Source organism: Oncorhynchus nerka, linkage group LG25 (assembly GCF_034236695.1).
Source record: "Oncorhynchus nerka isolate Pitt River linkage group LG25, Oner_Uvic_2.0, whole genome shotgun sequence".
NCBI classification, from domain to species: domain Eukaryota; kingdom Metazoa; phylum Chordata; class Actinopteri; order Salmoniformes; family Salmonidae; genus Oncorhynchus; species Oncorhynchus nerka.
In genome coordinates, this window is record NC_088420.1 from 19496372 (window position 1) to 19517441 (window position 21070).

Consider the following 21070-nt stretch of genomic DNA (forward strand, 5'->3'; position numbering starts at 1 on the left):
CAAAAACAGTTTTTTAGGAAATTTGTATACTTTTTCATGAAAAAAAAAATTAAGAATTCAGACCTTTTGCTATGAGACTTTAAATTGAGCTCAGGTGCGTCCTGTTTCCATTAATCATTCTTGATGTGTCTACAACTTTATTGGAGTCTACCTGGGGTAAATTACATTGATTGGACATGATTTGGAAAGGCATGTCGGAACAGAAACCAAGCTGTAAGGGCTTTTCCGTAGAAGTCTGAGACAGGATTGTGTCAAGTACCAAAACATTTCTGCAGCATTGAAGGTCATCAAGAACAGGGAAGATGTTTGGAACCACCAAGACCCTTCCTAGATCTGGCCACCCGGCCAAACTGAGCAATTGGGGGAGAAGGGCCTTAGTCAGGGAGGTTACCAAGAACCTGATGGTCACTGACAGATCTCCAGAGTTCCTCTATGGAGATGGGAGAAACTTCCAGAAGGACAGCAATCTCTGCAGCACTCCAACAATCAGGCCTTTATGGTAGAGCGGCCAGACGGAAGCCACTCAGTAAAAGGCGCATGACAGCCCGCTTGGAGTTTGCCAAAAGACACCTAAAGAGTCTCACACCATGAGAAACAAGATTCTCTGGTCTGATGAAGCCAAGATTGAACTCCTTGGCTTAAAGGCCAAGCATCACGTCTGGAGGAAATCTGGCACCATCCTTACGGTGAAGCGTGATGGCAGCATCATGCTGTGGGGATGTTTTTCCGCAGCAGGGACTTAGACTTGTCAGGATCGTGGGAAAGATGAATGGAGCAAAGTACAGAGAGATCCTTGTTGAAAACCTGTTCCAGAGCGCTCCTGACCTCGGACTGCGGCAAAAGTTCACTTTCCAACAGGACAACGACCCTAAGCACACAGCCAAGATGCAGGAGTGGCTTCGGGACAAGTCTGAATGTTCTTTAGTGGCCCAGCCAGAGCCAGAACTTGAACCCGATCGAACATCTCTAGAGTGACCTGAAAATAGCTGTGGAGCAACGCTCCCCATCCAACCTGACAGTGCTTGAAAGGATCTGCAGAGAAGAATGGGAGAAACTCCCCAAATACAGGTGTGCTAAGCTTGTAGCATCATACCCATGAAGACTCGAGGCTGTAATTGCTACCAAAGGTGCTTCAACAAAGTACTGAGTAAAGGGTCTGAATGCTTATGCAAATGTCATATTTCAGTTTTTTATTTTGAGGTATTGTGTGTAGATATATGAGGGGGAAAAAATCTTTTTTTTAGAGTAAGGCTGTAACGTGGCAAAAAGTCAGGGGGACTGAATGCTTTCCGAATGCACTGTCTGTCATTTACAAAAATGAATAACTTTTTGGTAGTATTTCGGTTGCTGGTTTAAATCCCAGAGACAACTAAGTGAAAACTCTGTGCCTTTTGAGCAAGGCACTTAAACCTAATCGAGTGTCTGCTAAATGACTAAATCGTAAAAATGAAATGAAACATTTATTCAACCTTTTTATTTAGCCAAAATAGGTTATCTCATTTGCAACCAAGACCTCGACATGAGATCAAAGCCTAGACATCCTCCTCTTGTTGAGTTTTTGTGTTTCTTTCTTTTGATCGGCCAATCCGTCAGCCCTACCAGGAGCTTGTGATGGATGTGAAATGGAATCCAGGCTGGGTTATCAGTGACATCGTGTCGTATTTGCATCAGCCAAAAGAACATTAGGCTGTGTTTGCTTTGAGTAAATCCTGGAGTCAACAGGGAACACTCGTGATTCTGGGGACAGGAAATGGCAGAACCCTCTGTTTGCAGGAGGGAGAGAGGGATGATTGCTTTCTAGATTAGAGGCTCACTTCAGAGCCAGGGGATGTCCTCCAACGACAGCAAACCATTAAGGTTTATTTAACGATATACATCATTCTTGAACACTTCCACCGACAATGTGTCATGGTGGGTTTAAAAAAAAACATATGTTGAACAGTACTATGAATTCTTGGATATGTGTAGCAAACTTTTATGAGAAGTTATGTGAGATACTGTACCTGAACAGATCTATTGAAGGGGTTATTTCTGTCATTCACTCAAGATGAAATGTGATGTAGGGACTAGGGAAATTGATGACAGAAAGGGGCGCTTGAAGCCTTCGATAAGTCAGCCTCTGCATTAGTTATGTGTTACAAAGAGAGCTCTAAATATTGAGTTTGGAGAAGATGCCCCCTCCCCCATATGTTTCAGTGCATTTACATTTATTAATTCCTTTTCTTTGTTTCACCTTTTATTTAACCAGGTGGGCCAGTTGAGAACAAGTTCTCATTTACAACTGCAACCTGGCCAAGATAAAGCAAAGCAGTGTGACAAAAACAACAACGCATGGGATAAACAAAAGTACACTAAATAACACAATAGAAAATGTATATTTAGTGTGTGCAAATGTAGTAAGATTAGGGAGGTTAGGCAATAAATAGGCTATAGAGGTGAAATAATTACAATTTAGCATTACATGCCCATTACTGCTGCCATTGCAGTGCAATGATCATCAAAACAATATTTTTGGGGACATTGCAGAAAGTGTTTAGTATAAACAAGACCCTGACCAATACCATGATTTGAGCTCTGATAAAAGATTTGGGTGACAAGCCCAACAATATCAATATGTCTTCTAATATTCCTGCACTCAGCACTATGATATCATTTAAAAAAAAAGCTTAATAACCCATTCTCGCACACACACACACAGGTCTACTGCTCACTTGCTTGCACATACTTCTCAGACTACGTGATTGCATTTGTTTGGCCCATAACCCGAGAGGACATGCTGATCCAATCCGCCTGCAAACAGAAGGATAAAATTACATAATTCATAAGTGTGCCAGGCCATCGGCTTGCTTACATCATTTGCAATAATCTCCAATCAAAAGGGAAAAATATAACCGAGGTCACCCTATCACACTTCCAAACCTAGTACCACCTTTTATGTTCCAGTCCCTCTCTTCAAGTCTTTCTTTATTTAAGTGCTTGGATGACTAATACGAAGACTCCCTTTCTCACCCATTTTCAGCACAGCATTACACCTGGTGATGGTGTGTTATGTCACTTTAGAATCCTGCCTCGTTTGTCTTTCTCTGGAGCTACTGGCTCGTGTCCTTTACCTGAAGTGGGTCTCTTCTAACCGCTTTGAACACAGCTGCTCCAGCTACACTCTTAGAACCCCTTAGAAAAAAGGGTTTCCCGTAGGAGAACCCTTTTTGGTTCCAGGTAGAACTGTTTTTGGTTCCATGTAGAACCCTCTGAGGGAAAGGGGTTCTACATGGAACCCAATAGCATTCTACCTGGAACCAAAAGGGTTATACCTGGAACTAAAAAGAGTTATTCAAAGAGTTCTCCTATGGGGACAGCTGAATAACCCTTTTAGGCTTTAGATTGCTCCTTTTTTTTTATAAGAGTGTACAAACATAACAAAAAAAATGTAGGTACTATTTTTTGATTTGAGTCATTTTTATACATTGTTTTAAACAATATTATACTCTACAAATACATAACCAGTGTTGCGTAGTCATATATATCATGGAAACCACGCTTTCCCCCCAAACTTACTAAGAGAAAAATATATACAATTTATATATATTTTGTCTCTGTGTTTTTCACAATTTTCCTTCAATTCGCAAGAGGCTGAATGTACCTCACCGGCAAAAGCATCCGAGTGACCGAAACAGAGCTGCTCTGTCTCTGTATGTGTAGCCCATCTATCTGATGCTGTCTGGTCAAAAAGGGAATGACATTGTTGCCCCCTGTAGCATTGAATGCAAGGGAAGCCAGCAAACATTTGGCCTCCCTTGATGAAAAAAAGTATAAAATAATAGCCAATCAGCTTTGAGTTAAACTGCGTGAGCTCAACTGTGAATGGTCTTGGCGCACCATGAAAGAAAGTTAGCCTAGCGAGCAAGAATTTTAGCCAGATAGCCTAGGACAACAAAAGCTAAAAGCGTGTCCTGTATGACAGTCATAGACCGTTTCGTCTACATGAGAGGATGGCATCAACGTTTCTCTACAAGTAGGGTGAGTCGACATGTTTTTTCTACTTGCGCGCATACAGAACCATGGACAGCCCCAGTGATTTTACCCACACACCGCTACTGCACATAACATTTCCAGAGTGGGCTCTCTGCTACTTTGTAAAGTTCTGATACATTTTATGAGCACCACCAACCCAGTGAATGGGAAAATAGATTCAAAGGGAACTCCCTCTGCTGTTGATTTGCTGAATCTGCAATTCTGAAGGAGGGCTGTGATTGGTTAATGGCCTATAATGCCAATTTAGATGTTTTAAAATGGGTCACATCTTCAGAAGTAACAGAGAACCCAGTCTGGAAATGTTATGTACTTGTAGAGTATATTGTTTAACACATAATGTCTAAAAAGGAACAAAATCAAAACGGGTGCTATTATTTGTTTATTTTTAATTATCCGTAAATGAATGCATAGAAATGGTATACTAATATTTTAGAGCCCACTCAAATGACACAAAGACTGGCTATGTAGCATCTACAGACTCATCATTGTATTGTCTTAAAGAAGGCCTGGGAAAGCCTAAAATGTCACAAATTTACCAACTTCAATAAATAATTTTTCAATAATAGTTTTGGATACATACAGTCTTCAAAGGTATGCCAAACATCCCCAAAGGACCTTTCTTTGGATTATTTCAGGAAGATCCAATACATTTTTGGGCCACACTGATGTGGAATTACTCAATGGTCTCTGCTTAGAGAAGCCATAAATACGGGTTAACTTAATTTTCTTACATTGTATATAATCTGTTCTTTTGTTCTGAGATGTTGGTTTCATTATTGTAGTTTGTGTAACATGCAGTTACCAGCAGATGTTATTTCTAGTGTTCATGCATGTGTCAATTAGAGCCAACTCCCCCTTAGCTTTGGGAATTGAAACCCATCATCCCCCGTGATCACACCTCATCCTGACATACTGAGAAGGCACTATGGTGTTATATTCCCATTACCCATTACTCACATGCATACTTCCTCTTAAAATTCAGTAATAACCTCGTGTTTTCAATTGCAATCTGCCATTTTTTGGTTTGTTGATGTTTCGATCAGTGACCTTTTTCACTGGATTTCTTGAAAGGTCATATAGCGATCAATGGGTCACCTTTGTTTTCTACAACCCCTTTCTCTTGTCTCTGCTGTATAAAAAGAATAGTGACAAGAATATCAATTTCATTATGAATATATTTCCTGGGACCTTGATTTTTTAGAATATGATATACCAGCCAAGATGAATATTTTTCTTGCATGAAAGATGCAATCATTGTGCTTCAGTTTCAGCTCTCTACTCTCTAGACATATTTTAGTTCCATATTGAGGCATAAAGTTTTCAGTTTCTCACACTTGAGAAACCTGAGAAATTTGTTGTCTCATTGCAGTCGAGTAAAGTCATTTATTTCCCCCCCCCCCCAGAGTTGGCTCAAATGATGATAGCATTTTACTTCCTCTAAAGGATAGGCTAGATATAGACATTTAACCCCCTGTACCAGCACCTTCAAAAGCTGGCTTTCTCATGGAGGATGCATGGAGGACCTCTTCCACAGAATGACAAATCTCTTTAATAACCCTTGCTGTGCCTGCCTCCGGAACATGTTCCTTCCCAGAGGAAGTGGCGTAATCAAAGCAATGGCAAAACAGTTATTAATTAAGAGCTCTTGTGCCTTCAGTCTTGTATTTGGAGTGGGTTTTATTTCTCACAGCAGCACACTGGTGATGTTTTCACCAGCATTGTGTGGTGAGGAGGATACACAGGGAGGCAGAAAAGATGGCGACACTTCTTTGGAGATGAGTTGCTAGAGGTGGAAGTCCCTACTCACAGAAGGCTTCACTGATAGGGATGCTGTGGTACTGTTATATTAGCGGCAAATAGGAAAGTAGCAAGGATGCCTCTCCAGCTTCAATTCTACTGACTGTATGGTTCTTTTCTATGGATGTTGTACTTGCCTTGTCATTGGATGAAAGTTTGCATGTACAGATTTTAGCTTTGGAAAACCACAAGGGGAGGGGAGGGGGGGGGGCTGTAAAATGACTTGGATATGTGTGACAATACTTTTTATATTTTTTATTTGTCGCTTTTTAACCATTCATTTTATGGTAATATTAGATATTTGCTTTATGATCATCTATATGAAAACAACTATATGATCTGAGCAGTAGGGAAAAAAGGCTTACTTTTGTAAGTGTGTGTGCACAGTATGTGCACACACACTCTAGATGTAACCAAGGTTATTAATTCCACAAAGCTGCACCATTCATCTGTACTATACACCCTTAATAGCACACTCATTGCAGATCCATGTGCAAGGAAGGTCACTGACACATCCATAGTTCTAGCTGTCTTTCTGAATAAATGCACACTTTGCTTTTGAGGTGCTCTTGGTTGTCTAGGAGATGCTGCATCTCCTGCATGAGTGTAACCGACATACGGCTTCAGAATGGTGAAGGCTGCGATGGCATAGCATGCCTGTGTTCTGGTGATGACATCCAATGCACAACAGTGTCTTGTAACACACTATCTACATGTTCTGAACTCAATAACCATACTTTACTTAACATATGCACTGGGTACTATTAACACCTTCCTAATATTGAGTTGGACCCCCCTTTTGTCTTCAGAACAGCCTCAATTTGTCAGGGCATGGACTCTACAAGGTGTCAAGCATTCCACAGGGATGCTGTCCCATGTTTACGACAATACTTCCCACAGTATCAAGTTAGCTGGATGTCCTTTGGGTGGTGGACCATTCTTGATACACACGGGAAACTGTTGAGCATGGATAACCCAGCAGTGTTCCAGTTTCTAATGTTTTGTCTACGAAGTATGTCAGAGGGGAGTTAAAGCGTTGATTAAAAAAAGGTAAATATTAAGCGACTACCTTACTACACTTAAACCTGTTCCTGGACTTAAAAGCACTATCAATCGAGATTCCACAATGAGCAGTCCAGAAGTAGGTTACTTTGATCAAGTCCTTTGTGATTAAAACAAATCTACACTGAACATAACAGATGAAAATGTTTTATCTGCAAGTTGGGCCTCTGGCAGGCCTATACCCATGAGAGGGACAGCCTTGCCAGGGCTTGGAGGCTCTAGTCTAGTCCATCTCTGGCTGACAGGCAGTGACACAGCACTGGGATTTTGCTCAGTTTTGTCCAAGTTCTTGTCTTATCCAAAGGAGGAGGTTTCCATATTGCACCCACTTACTGTATACAGTGTACCCTCGGTTCCAAGAGAGGATTTGACTATTATTTGATTGTTCCATCTGGGCTTCGAAAGCTCCATGACATTCTGAGACCATTCTCTTACACTCCTTGTGCAGTTACCCTTTAGGGAACATAATTGAACTTTCAAAAATCAAATCACTCTGAAGGTTCTCCACTTGGAGTCTTAAAATATGTTTGTGTAAGCCTGTGGTTGTGTGTTTGAAACATTGTGTGTGTGTGTAGTAGTACATGTGTTTAGAACTGTGTGGGCTGTGTGTATGTCGGCACGGGTGTGTGTCTTTGAAATGGTGTGTCTTGTGTTTGTGTGGCAGTTAAGTGAGTTTTGAAATAAGTGTCACGTGAGTCATTTAGTGGACATGAGTTATAATAGCAGTTTGATTAACTCAAAACAGCTGATTAAATCATTATTATAAACCGGGTTGTTTGAGCCCTGGATGCTAAATGGCTAAAGCCGTGGTATGAAACAGTACTTTTACTGTTATAATTATGTTGGTAACCTGTTTATAATAGCAATAAGGCGCCTTGTGGGATTTGTGGTATATAGCCAATACAGTGGCGGTCGGTGATGTTTAAGATTAGGGAGGACATTTCTTTAGCATGGCCTTATTTCTATTACAGAATATTGGATGACGGTCATTCATATTCCATTCAATATAACATCGATAGGTTTAGGCTACTACATGATACTCGAATTGGCCCTATACGCATCATGAGGTTGCTACAAACTAGCCTACAAATGAAAGTTTATAACGTCGGTGCACAGGTCTAGAGACACATTGGAGTATTCAAGGTGACAGACCGTGACACATCCATTGACTTGACTTGGAAGAGTTGCAGTTTAACACTTTCTTGCTTACTACATGATTGCATATGTGTTATTTCATAGTTTTGATGTCTTTACTATTATTTTACAATGTAGAAAATAGTCAAAATAAAGTAAACCCCTTGGTATAGTTTTATCTATAAAGGATAACTTTAATGTTTCACTTTTATTATTTTTATGAAATTCACTGAGTAGGATGGTCCTCCCCTTCCTCCTGAGGAGCCTCCACTGGACCAATATACCACGGCTAAGGACTGTATCCTGGCACTCTGTGTTGCGTCGTGCATAAGAACAGCCCTTAGTAGTGGTATATTGACCATATACCACACCCCCTCGGCCTTATTGCTTAATTATCCTGTCGATGTCTAGAAGGATATACAGCATTCACAACCAAATAGGGCACTATTTTCTGTCCTCAAAGGGCAATAGAGAAAGTAGATTTGATCAGAGGCTTTTTATACTGTAGTACTTGGTCAATCCAATCACATACTACATTCTATTCATGTGTAACGGATGTGAAACGCTAGCTTAGTTAGCGGTGGTGCGCGCTAAATAGCGTTTCAATCGGTGACGTCACTTGCTCTGAGACCTTGAAGTAGTAGTTCCCCTTGCTCTGCGTGGAGCGATGGGTAACGATGCTTCGTGGGTGACTGTTGTTGATGTGTGCAGAGGGTCCCTGGTTCGCGCCCGGGTATGGGCGAGGGACAGTCTAAAGTTATACTGTTACGCATGCATATTGGATACACCAGTGGAGGATCCACAGAGGAGGAAGGAGAGGATCATCCCCATTTGAATTTCTGAAAAATAAAAATAGCAAAACATAAAAGTAATCATTTTTTAATAAAACAATACTAAATATGGGTTAAGCGGGCGGGTGTTAAGAAGCGCGGTTTGGCGGATCATGTTTCAGAGGACGCATGACTCGACCTTTGCCTCCTGAAGCCCGTTGGGGAGTTGCAGCGATGACACAGATCACCCCCCCCCCCCCCAAAAAAAACTATACTAAATATATTCACCTCACCAGATAATTTATTAAAACAAACTGTTTTGCAATGAAGGTCTACAGTAGCCTCAACAGCACTTTGTAGGGTAGCACCATGGTGCAGCCGGAGAACAGCTAGTTTCCATCCTCCTCTGGGTACATTGACTTCAATACAAAGAGGATCATGGTTCTCACCCCCTTCCATAGACTTACACAGTAATTATGACAAGTTCCGGAGGACGTCCTCCAACCTATCAGAGCTCTTGCAGCATTTTATAAAAAAATGTACTACCATTTTTTGCTGTTGTTGCATGAACTGACTTGTTGTCCACCCAATCAAGGGATCAGAGAATGAATAGTACTGAAAGCATAAGCTACATCTGGCTAGCACTGCAGTGAATAACATGTGGTCAGTAGTTGACTTAGAGAAAGACAATACGAGAGAGAGAGATGACAGCTGCACATATGCCCAGGCAGTGAGCAGAGCAACAGGCCCAACCCCCACTAATGCACCCCCCAAGCCCCATCTTGTGACCTAAGAGGTATGTATCAGATGCTCAACATGCTCTGCTCACGCGTACTGCAATGTCCGACTTAAACCACACAAAAACACTAGACACTATGGAACACACAACTTTTACTATCTCATTCTGGAATATACAAGGTCTGAGGTCATCTGCCTTTGGTCTAAAGAGCAGGAACGCAAACTTCATCAAAGAAATTGGAAATACAGACGTTGTCATCCTACAAGAAACATGGTATAGAGGAGATGGACCCACTGGTTGCCCTCTAGGTCCCATCCACTAAACCACCGGGTGTAAAACAGGGAAAGACCCTGGGGATATGCTAATTTGGTGTAGAGCAGACCTAACCTACTCTGTTAAATTAGTCAAACAGGAACATTTTACATCTGGCTAGAAATTAATCTCAACAGAGAAAAATGTCCTTGTGTGCTACCTATATCCCCCTGATATAATCCCCATACTTTAACGATAACAGCTTCTCCATCCAAGAGGGGGAGATCCACCATTTCCAAGCCCAGGGACATGTACTAGTCTGTGGCGACGTAAATGCCAGAACTGGACAAGATGCTGAACCTCTCAGCACGCAGGGGGATAAAAACCTACCATAGAGGTGACCGTATACTCTCTCAAATATGGCCCCTTGACACAACTATGACCAAACAACCATAAAAAAATAGGTCACAACTCCTGCAGCTCTGTCGGACGCTGGGTCTGTACATAGTTAATGGTAGGCTTCAAGAAGACTCCTATGCTAGGTACACCTACAGCTCATCCCTTGGCAGTAGTATGGTAGATTACTTTATCACTGACCTCAACCCAGAGTATCTCAGAGCGTTCAGTCAGCCCACTAACACCCCATTCAGGTCACAGCAAAATCACAGTCTACCTGAACAGAGCAATACTCAATCATGAGGCATCAAAGCAAAATGAACTGCACAATATTAAGAAATGCTATATATGGAAGGAAAGTGGTGTAAAAACATACCCCAAAACAAATAGGAAACAACAAATTCAATCCCTTTCTTGACAACTTCCTGGGGACAAAACATTTTACTGTAATAGTGAAGGTGTAAATTTGACAGTAGAAAGCCTAAACAGTATATTTGACCTTTCAGCTTCCCTATCAAATCTACAAATTTCAAACCGACAACCTAAGAAAATGAACAACAATGACAAATGGATTGATGAATGCAAAAAACTAGAAAGAAATTGAGAAACCTATCCAACAAAAAACAGAGACCCAGAAATCCTGAGTCTTTGCATTCACTATTGTGAATCACTAAAACAATACAGAAATGCACTACGGAGAAAGAAGGAACATCAGCTCAATATAATTGAAGAATCCATATAATCTAACCAGTTCTGTGAAAATTGGAACACACTAAACAAACAACAACATGAAGATGTATCGATCCAATATGGATAAACTACTTTTGCCAATCTTTTTGGCTCTATAACAAAGAGCAAAAACATATACATGATCAATTACAAATCTTAGAATCAGCTTATGAAGACCACCAGAACCCCACTGGATTCTCCAATTACATTGAATGAACTACAGGACAAAATACAAACCCTCCAACCCAGAAAGGCCTGTGGTGTTGATGGTATCCTACATGAAATTACACAGACCACAAATTCCAATTGGCTATACTTAAACTCTTTAACATCATCCTTAGCTCTGGCATCTTCCCCAATATTTAGAACCAAGGACTGATAACCCCAATCCACAAAAGTGGAGATACATTTGACCTCAATAACTACCGTAGGATATGCGTCAACAGCAACTTTGGGAAAATCCTCTGCATTAACAGCAGACTTGCACATTTCATTAGTGAAAACAACATACCTAAATGACAAACAAACAAACAAACCAAAATAAAGGCAATGTCTTCTCATGCTTTGTTGACATCAAAAAATAATTTGACTGAGGGTCTGATATACAAATTGATGGAATGTTGTGCTGGGGGAAAACATGTACCCAAACAATTGTACGGTTAAAATTGGCAGAAAATACACACATTTCTTTCAACACGGCCATGGGGTGAGACAAGGATGTAGTTTAAGCCCCACCCTCTTCAACATATATATATATATATATATATATACACACACACACACACACACACACACAGTGGGGCAAAAAAATATTTAGTCAGCCACCAATTGTGCAAGTTCTCCCACTTAAAAAGATGAGAGGCCTGTAATTGTCATCATAGGTATACTTCAACTATGACAGACAAAATGAGAAAAAAATTCCAGAAAATCACATTGTAGGATTTTTAATGAATTTATTTGCAAATTATGGTGGAAAATAAGTATTTGGTCTACAAACAAGCAAGATTTCTGGCTCTCACAGACCTGTAACTACTTCTTAAAGAGGCTCCTCTGTCCTCCACTCATTACCTGTATTAATGGCACCTGTTTGAACTTGTGTATTTTACACTGATCACCTGTCCACAACCTCAAACAGTCACACTCCAATCTCCACTATGGCCAAGACCAAAGAGCTGTCAAAGGACAACAGAAACAAAATTGTAGACCTGCACCAGGCTGGGAAGACTGAATCTGCAATAGGTAAGCAGCTTGGTTTGAAGAAATCAACTGTGGGAGCAATTATTAGGAAATGGAAGACATATAAGACCACTGATAATCTCCCTCGTCTGGGGCTCCACGCAAGATCTCACCCCGTGGGGTCAAAATGATCACAAGAACGGTGAGCAAAAATCCCAGAACCACACGGGGGGACCTAGTGAATGACCTGAGACCAAAGTAACAAAGCCTACCATCAGTAACACACTACACCGCCAGGGACTCAAATCCTGCAGTGCCAGACGTGTCCCCCTGCTTAAGCCAGCACATGTCCAGGCCCAGGCGTTGTAGGGAGGTCATACAGGCACGTGGAGGCCACACACACTACTGAGCCTCATTTTGACTTGTTTTAAGGACATTACATCAAAGTTGGATCAGCGTGTAGTGTGGTTTTCCACTTTTAATTTTGAGTGTGACTCCAAATCCAGACCTCCATGGGTTGATAAATTGAATTTCCAATGATAATTTTTGTGTGATTGTTGTCAGCACATTCAACTATGTAAAGAAAAAAGTATTTAATAAGTATATTTCATTCATTCAGATCTAGGATGTGTTATTTTAGTGTTCCCTTTATTTTTTTTAGCAGTATGTGTGTGTGTATGTGTGTATATATATATATATATATATTATATATATAAATTGGCAAGGGTACTAGAACAGTCTGCAGCACCAGGCCTCAACCTACACGAATCTGAAGTCAAACGTCTACTGTTTACTGATGTGGTGCTTCTGTCCCCAACCAAGGAGGTCCTGCAGCAGCACTTAAACCTTACAAGTACCCCTGACTGCATTGTGCAATTCGGAGCTTGGCGCAGTGTGGGTGGAGTCAAATGTTGGGGCCGGGCTCGATGAGGGCGGAGTCAAACATTTGACCCCGCCCACATGTGTTTTGTCAATCTGAGGTTTGACAGTCACACACTGAATACAAACACACACGTTTGCACAAGGCACATGTTGAATACAAACGTGTTTAATTTTAAAGATCCTAAGAAATATTATATAAAGTGGAACCAGCACATGTGTTGTAACAATTTTTGCTTCATGCTATATTTGAGACAAGCTACTGATATTGTTGCAGTGAACAACAGACTTGTTATGTTGACATTGTGTTGAAGTTTATTACTTTAATTATATTATTTAATTGAGCATATATATACAGTTACTACCTATCCTGATTTATAATGCTATTTACTTTCCTCATGAGAATGGAGACAGACTATACCATATAGTAAGGTGACCAGATTTCTGAAATTAAAACCGGGGACATTTCCAGTTCGGCGGTCAATATATATAATTAAAATATCCAATGTTGTTATCTATGAAATAAAAAAGCGGGATGATTCCAGTTTCAAGTATTTAGACTAACAGGCACACTGTGATATAGTTGTTTTCTCTATTACAGAAACACTACAGACAAGACAGAACTGTCAGATCTGAACAGCCATTCAGTGGTCCTGGTCTTCTGGGTAGAATAAGAGCAGAAGAGAACATTAGCAAAATTGAAAAAACAGACTAGTATATGTGAAATACTTAACATAATAAAGAAATAAGACGATGATGAGGTTGGTACCTACATTGTATACTTATACCAAAACCTAATCTGTATATTTCTCAGAAGAATGCATCTTCATCAGGATTGCTGTCTTTGGCCAGCTTCTCCATGAACTCCTGGCAGGGGAGGTTGAAGTTTGTCTTCACAATAAGCATGGCCTTGATGGTAGGAACAGTGAACCTATTTCTTGCTGCTGTCCATAGATCATTAATTTGGGAGAACGCTCTCGACTGGTGCATTACTTCCAGGTGAGCACATAACAACAGACGCTAATCTAGCCAGGTTAGTGTGTGGGATGTTGTTCTCTTTGAAGTGGCTAACCACCATGCTCCATCTCTGACTAAGCGGTGTCTCAGATGTTTTCCATTCTTCAAGCAATCCCCCCCTTTAGGAACTCTTGCAGGCCAGTAACCTCGTCAAACAATGCATCCTCATTGATGGTCACATTGGGGCATTTTTCCTGCAGTGTGCCTGCTGCCTTCTGGATCTCTTCACGCAGAGGTTGCCTTTTTAAAAGGAGACAATGTAAATCTTTTAGATTATCTGTGTGCTTTCCCCATGCTTGCAAGTAGTTCACAGCCGTAGTAAAGAATGATTGGGATGTTTTGAGAAAGCTCTCTTTAGACATGGCTACATTTTCCTCTAGCTCTCTCAAAGTCCTCTGACCAACTGGAATGAAGTTGTCATCATGCCTTGCAGTCAATTTTGCCTCAACGTTTCTCAGAATTGCAGCGGACTCCACAGCACAATGGTCCTGGCCTTCAAGCATCTTGATCGTGTCACTGAATACGGTCAAGTTTCCATGGACAAAGGCCAGCCATGGATGACCACCAGGACCTCAGCTGCAATTTCCTCTGCTGTTTCTCCTTTCAATTCAACAAAATCAAGCAGTTTTGTTTCCACAGATGTGCTGCCATCATATCTTACAATATCTGACTAGTATTGGCAGCAGCTTTACATGTCCATGATTGGACGCATCAATGGACAGGGACACAAATTCAACCTGGTCTAGGTCCTGTGTTACCAAAGTAGTTGCACATGGTGCTAACACATTACTCACTATGGCTTCACATTGTGTCCTAGCACATGGTGCTAACACGTTACTCACTATGGCTTCACATTGTGTCCTAGCACATGGTGCTAACACGTTACTCACTATGGCTTCACATTTTGTCCTAGCACATGGTGCTAACACGTTATTCACTATGGCTTCACATTGTGTCCTAGCACATGGTGCTAACACGTTACTCACTATGGCTTCACATTGTGTCCTAGCACATGGTGCTAACACGTTATTCACTATGGCTTCACATTGTGTCCTAGCACATGGTGCTAACACGTTACTCACTATGGCTTCACATTGTGTCCTAGCACATGGTGCTAACACGTTACTCACTATGGCTTCACATTGTGTCCTAGCACATGGTGCTAACACGTTACTCACTATGGCTTTACATTGTGTCCTAGCACATGGTGCTAACACGTTACTCACTATGGCTTCACATTGTGTCCTAGCACATGGTGCTAACACGTTACTCACTATGGCTTCACTTTTTGTCCTAGCACATGGTGCTAACACGTTACTCACTATGGCTTCACATTGTGTCCTAGCACATGGTGCTAACACGTTACTCACTATGGCTTCACATTGTGTCCTAGCACATGGTGCTAACACGTTACTCACTATGGCTTCACATTTTGTCCTAGCACATGTAATCTTTGGCTCATAAAGCTTCCGTGTGAGTTGTGCTGTGCAGTCCATAGATCTGTAACTATGATTGTGTCGCATAGTGTGGTATGCAAAGACACCCTCCTGCACAGCTAAATTATATTATTTTTGGTAAGGCTTCTTGAAGAATGTGGTGACGAGGGCATACCAACACGGGCAATCAGAGAGCCTTTATTCTTTTTCGTCTGTTGATCTACCACTGCCGTTCTTCCCCCACTGCCAATTGAAAAAGAGGAATTACAAAGGGTGCATTTAACCATTCTATCGTCTTGACCTGAGCGTATAAATGGAAATTCTCATCATGTCATTAAAATGGCATTTCCGTTTCTTGGAAAGAGCCATTGTACCTCCTCTGTCTGCTCTTCTTCACTCTCTTTGTGTCACTCTTCTTACTCTTAACTTTTTCTTCTCCTCCAATCTTTCTCCCTCTTTTCTTCTCGTCTTCCTGCTCTTTCTTCCTTTCCTTCTCTTTACCTTTCCACCTCACTCTTCCACACTCCCCGCGTCACTCTTTTTACTCCCTTAATTTTTCCTTCCTCTCCAATCTTTAATAATAAATAGTACACTATTAGATAAAATACTTTGGTTAACAGATTCCCATTGCTTGCCTCTTTTGTATTTTATCTCAAAAACATTGTTTGGAATAATAAATTGGCAGGCTCTGCAATCATCTTTATCTTTCCTCCTCTATCTCTTTCACTCTTCTAACTATCCAGTCTTCCTCCTCTCCACTCTAACAGAAAACATTATGCTAATGTTATCCTTGAAAATGTCTAAATATATTTTCACACTACTTATAGTAGCCAAACCATTAAAATGGTATCTTACAAATAAATATTCTCAGAATTATGCATTAATTTAATATAATCATATTTTCAAAATAGCCCGTCCACTGCATGTTTACATGTGAACGTTTTTTGACCTAGCTACCATGAAAGTAGCTAGCTAACCTAGCTAGATAATTTAGTCGACATAGGTTATGCTAGCTAACATTAGCTATTTAAAACCTTATAAAGCAGATCATCTATCTATATAATCAATTGTGACATAACATCATTAGCTAGTATCTCAAACAATTATAACTTACCTGGCTTGAAAATACGTTTGTGGTGATGTTATAGATTCACTTGACACTTGCTAGCTTCTGGCAAAGTTTTCCACCGCAGTTTTCTCTAAAACTAGCACGAGCAAGAAGTTAGTAGAAGAAGAGTGAATGAAGCTGCTATAGCGAGCAGCCCCCTCTGCTGGACAAAACAAGCACAACGCGATTGAGACGTCAACTGCTAAGCTATGCTGCCCGGTCTTTCTTGCCACGTAAAATATTGTTTCACTTTGCAATCTGTTTTTAACGTACAGTTAAAAACGAGGACATTTCTGCGGACAACTCCAGCCGGGGACAGGCCACCAAAAACGGGGACGTCTGGTCATCCTACCATATAGACATACTGACAAGCTGAATGTGCTTTGTACATTAAGTTATACCAGCTCCAGTAAAGAGATCAGAGACTCTTGAATTCAACGTCAACTTTACTAAACAACATAACACAATTAACACAGCAGAAAAAACAAGGTTTGACCACTCCTCAAAAATGGCTTCACTCCTGCTCCTCAAAAGAGGCAAAGACAGTAATTTTCTTGTTGTCAACTGCCTCCACATAGAACATCTCATAATCTCTCTGTAACATGAATGGTTCCTTGAGGATAATATGTTCCTCTTCACCCAGGCCATTATACAACTGTAGTTCTTTAAGGGTTGTAATGCGGTCTTCCCCGTCCATCCCAATTACACTAGGGAGGGAAACAGTGCCTTTAAATGTTTGACGTTTGCACCAAATTGCTGCCTCTAGGGTGTCCCTTAGAAGAACATCTGCTTCCTTGAAGAAAAAGGAAGAATAAATATTAAGAGTATTGCCTCGTTGGGTGATCAAGTCAAATTTACACCCCACTTTCACAATACCACCATGCAAACAAAAGCCACAATTACTAAAGGGGTTTTCAGTGATATCTATAACTACTCAACAAGTCATCACAAATATTATATCTTGCTATGCATCAAGCCTTCAGCATTACACACAGTAGACTACATACCCAGTTCACAGCTCCCAGTTGGCCGTGCATTTAGTTTTCAGTATCGTCTAGAAAGAAAACAGATTGTGGTCATTAAGTAATGTAAGGGAACCTCTAGGGATGTGTGTACAAGAATGCACCTTACTTTAGCTAATAGCCTATACAGTACCTGATCCTGCAGAGCTGAATGCTGATGTGACATGCTGTGACTTCTTGGGGGAGACATCTTCTACATCACCCTGAAATATATGATATACTCATCATATGAGAGGTGGTGGAGGGGTTAAGTCTTTAAACATTAGTTTAAAACTATACTACTCACCATATGACACCTCTGACCTGTAGTGTTTTTGCCACTGTTTTCCATCTTTCAACCTCTCTTCAGACCTTAGTGAGTGAATAACATACATTACATACAGTTGAAGTCGGAAGTTTACATACACCTTAGCCAAAGACATTTAAACTCAGTTTTTCACAATTCCTGACATTTAATCAGAGTACGAATTCCATGTCTTAGGTCAGTTAGTATCACCACTTTATTTTAAGAATGTGAAATGTCAGAATAATAGTAGAGGGAATTATTTATTTCAGCTTTTATTTCTTTCATCACATTCCCACTGGGTCAGAAGTTTACACACACTCAATTTGTATTTGGTAGCATTGCCTTTAAATTGTTTAACTTGGGTCAAATGTTTCGGGTAGCCTTCCACAAGCTTCCCACAATAAGTTGGGTGAATTTTGTCCCATTCCTCCTGACAGGTGGTGTAACTGAGTCAGGTTTGTAGGCCTCCTTGCTCACACACACTTTTTCAGTTCTGCCCACAAATGTTCTATGGGATTGAGGTCAGGGCTTTGTGATGGCCACTCCAATACCTTGACTTTGTTGTCCTTAAGCCACTTTGCCACAACTTTGGAAGTATGCCTGGGGTCATTGACCATTTGGAAGACCCATTTGTGACCAAGCTTTAAATTCCTGACTGATGTCTTAAGATGTTGCATCAATATATCCACATAATTTTCCATCCTCATGATGCCATCTATTTTGTGAAGTGCACCAGTCCCTCCTGCAGCAAAGCACCCCCGCAACATGATGCTGCCACCCCTGTGCTTCACGGTTGGGATGGTGTTCTTCGGCTTGCAAGCCTACCCCTTTTTCCTCCAAACATAACGATGGTCATTATGGCCAAACAGTTCTATTTTTGTTTCATCAGACCAGAGGACATTTCTCCAAAAAGTACGATCTTTGTCCCCATATGCAGTTGCAAACCATAGTCAGGCTTTTTTATGGCGGTTTTGGAGCAGTGGCTTCTACCTTGCTGAGCGGCCTTTCAGGTTATGTCGATATAGGACTCTTTTTTACTATGGATATAGATACTTTTGTACCCGTTTCCTCCATAGAATCTTCAGGAGATCCTTTGCTGTTGTTCTGGGATTGATTTGCACTTTTCGCACCAAAGTACGTTCAGCTCTAGGAGACCGAACGTGTCTCCTTCCTGAGCGGTATGACGGCTGCGTGGTCTCATGGTGTTTATATTTGCGTACTATTGTTTGTACAGATGAACGTGATACCTTCAGGTGTTTGGAAATTGCTCCCGAGGATGAACCAGACTTGTGGAGGTCTTGGCGGATTATTTTTGATTTTCCCATGATGTCAAGCAAAGAAGCACGGAGTTTGAAGGTAGGCCTTGAAATACATCCACAGGTACACTCCAATTGACTCAAATGATGTCAATTAGCCTATCAGAAGCTTCTAAAGCCATGACATTTTCTGGAATTTACAAAAGCTGTTTAAAGGCACAGTCAACTCAGTGTATGTAAACATCTGACCCACTGGAATTGTGATACAGTTAATTATAAGTGAAATAATCTTTCTGTAAACAATCGTTTGAAAAATTACTTGTGTCATGCACAAATTGACCGAATTGCGAAAACTATAGTTTGTTAATTAACAAGAAATTTGTGGAGTGGTTGAAACTAGTTTTAATGACTCCAACCTAAGTGTATGTAAACTTCTCACTTCAACTGTACATTCAATATGAAAATATATTCAGGTCAGTCTGGCTACAGTGAAACTAGTGATTTTAAGGATGCAAATGAAAAGTTTTTATACTATTAAAGACTTGCAGCATGGGAAAGTTCTGCAGGGGAACTAGACACCACCATTACCTAATTTGCTGCATGGTTTCCTTTTGAAACAGAAAATCACACAATTGGAAGGGTATCCCAAAAAAAACATATCCCCTAGTGATGAGAATTTCATAATTTATACATACCTCAGTGAAATCACACTGTGCTTCCATTGCAATGTACAGAGTGTACTTTAAGTTAAGAAAGAGTTGGTTGTTAAGTTTGATAGTTATGAAAACAACAATAATGAGAATAATAATACCCCCCCCCCCCAGGAATATATTTTAGGATGTAGAAGTCACATCAGCATCCAGTTCTGCAGGAGTTTGATGTATGCCTTGTGTATTTAGTGTAAAAACTGTAGGAAATAGGTCCCAAAAAGTGTCAAGAATAATAAACAAGATAAAGTATAAGCAATAACAATAGAACAAAACATTTGACATACCAATTATGGCAAAAAATCATGCTGCAAACACAGAAATAATAATAACAGAAAATAGGACTGATATAATATACTGAATAGCATCTTACCATCAAAACAAACACACCACAGTTGTTTGAGAAACCTTTCTTTTTATAGGCCCTGTGGTGTGAACAAGGTACAATTTTCAATAAAGAATGACAATCAAATGGTACAGTTCAGTGGAATCATTTAAAGGAATATCTAACCTGAACCTCATCCACACCAAAAGTCCTTCAATGTCCAGGGGACAAGATCAGAGTAATGTTTCTGTGAACACCGTGTATGTGAAAGTAAAGAAAATGTTTTAACAGCTTTTTATACTCCAGCATGCATACACATTTTGAACACAGTTGGAACTGAATTAGACTGCAAACACACCATTTCTCACATCAATGCACTCGCATGCCAAAAATCTTTCCTTGGACATCGTTTCAAAGCAATGTGTATGCGTTCTTCATAAATGTGTTTAAGTTTTTCTTATTTAACTTCAGTTTGCAGTGTGGACAAGTTACAATGACTTTTCTTGATTTGCCATGTATGCTGGGACCAGGTGATTTCATTTTTGTATATACTATGTGTAGACTTGCTATGTGTAGCTAAGGCAATGGCATCAACGATACACATTTAGAGCCAGCCAAACACAACAAGGCATACATTGAAGAAACACAGAAAATCAACGATCAAATGGATTACATAACTGTACATGTAAACCTAGGCTTACTGCTCAAGTAGGCAAATTTGGCCAAATAAGATTCCCTCATAGTAAGTAACTAGCCAGCTCACGTGCAAAAGGGTGCTATTGCTATTTAGCTAGCTCAAGTGAAAATGGGTGCTAATTAACACTATGCTAACATCGGTGCGGTAGTTGGTTATATAAAAATATACCACTGCACTGGTATAACATGAATATTGCAAAGTACATTATGCATAATTGACACTCTCTATACCTCAGCCTAAACATCAGCGC

General features: G+C 40.4%; 1 protein-coding gene and 1 long non-coding RNA gene across 3 annotated transcripts in view; one reads left to right on the forward strand and one right to left on the reverse strand.

The window, feature by feature from the left end:
* Nucleotides 1–21070, forward strand: part of pde4cb (phosphodiesterase 4C, cAMP-specific b) — a 154867-nt gene that overhangs the window by 32407 nt on the left and 101390 nt on the right. The gene's annotated exons all lie outside the window — the stretch shown is intronic.
* LOC115109147 (uncharacterized) lies at nt 16956–17583 on the reverse strand. Its single transcript, XR_003860478.1, has 2 exons — nt 17535–17583; nt 16956–17320 (listed from the first exon to the last, which is right to left on the reverse strand). It is a non-coding gene; the product is annotated as an uncharacterized LOC115109147 (long non-coding RNA).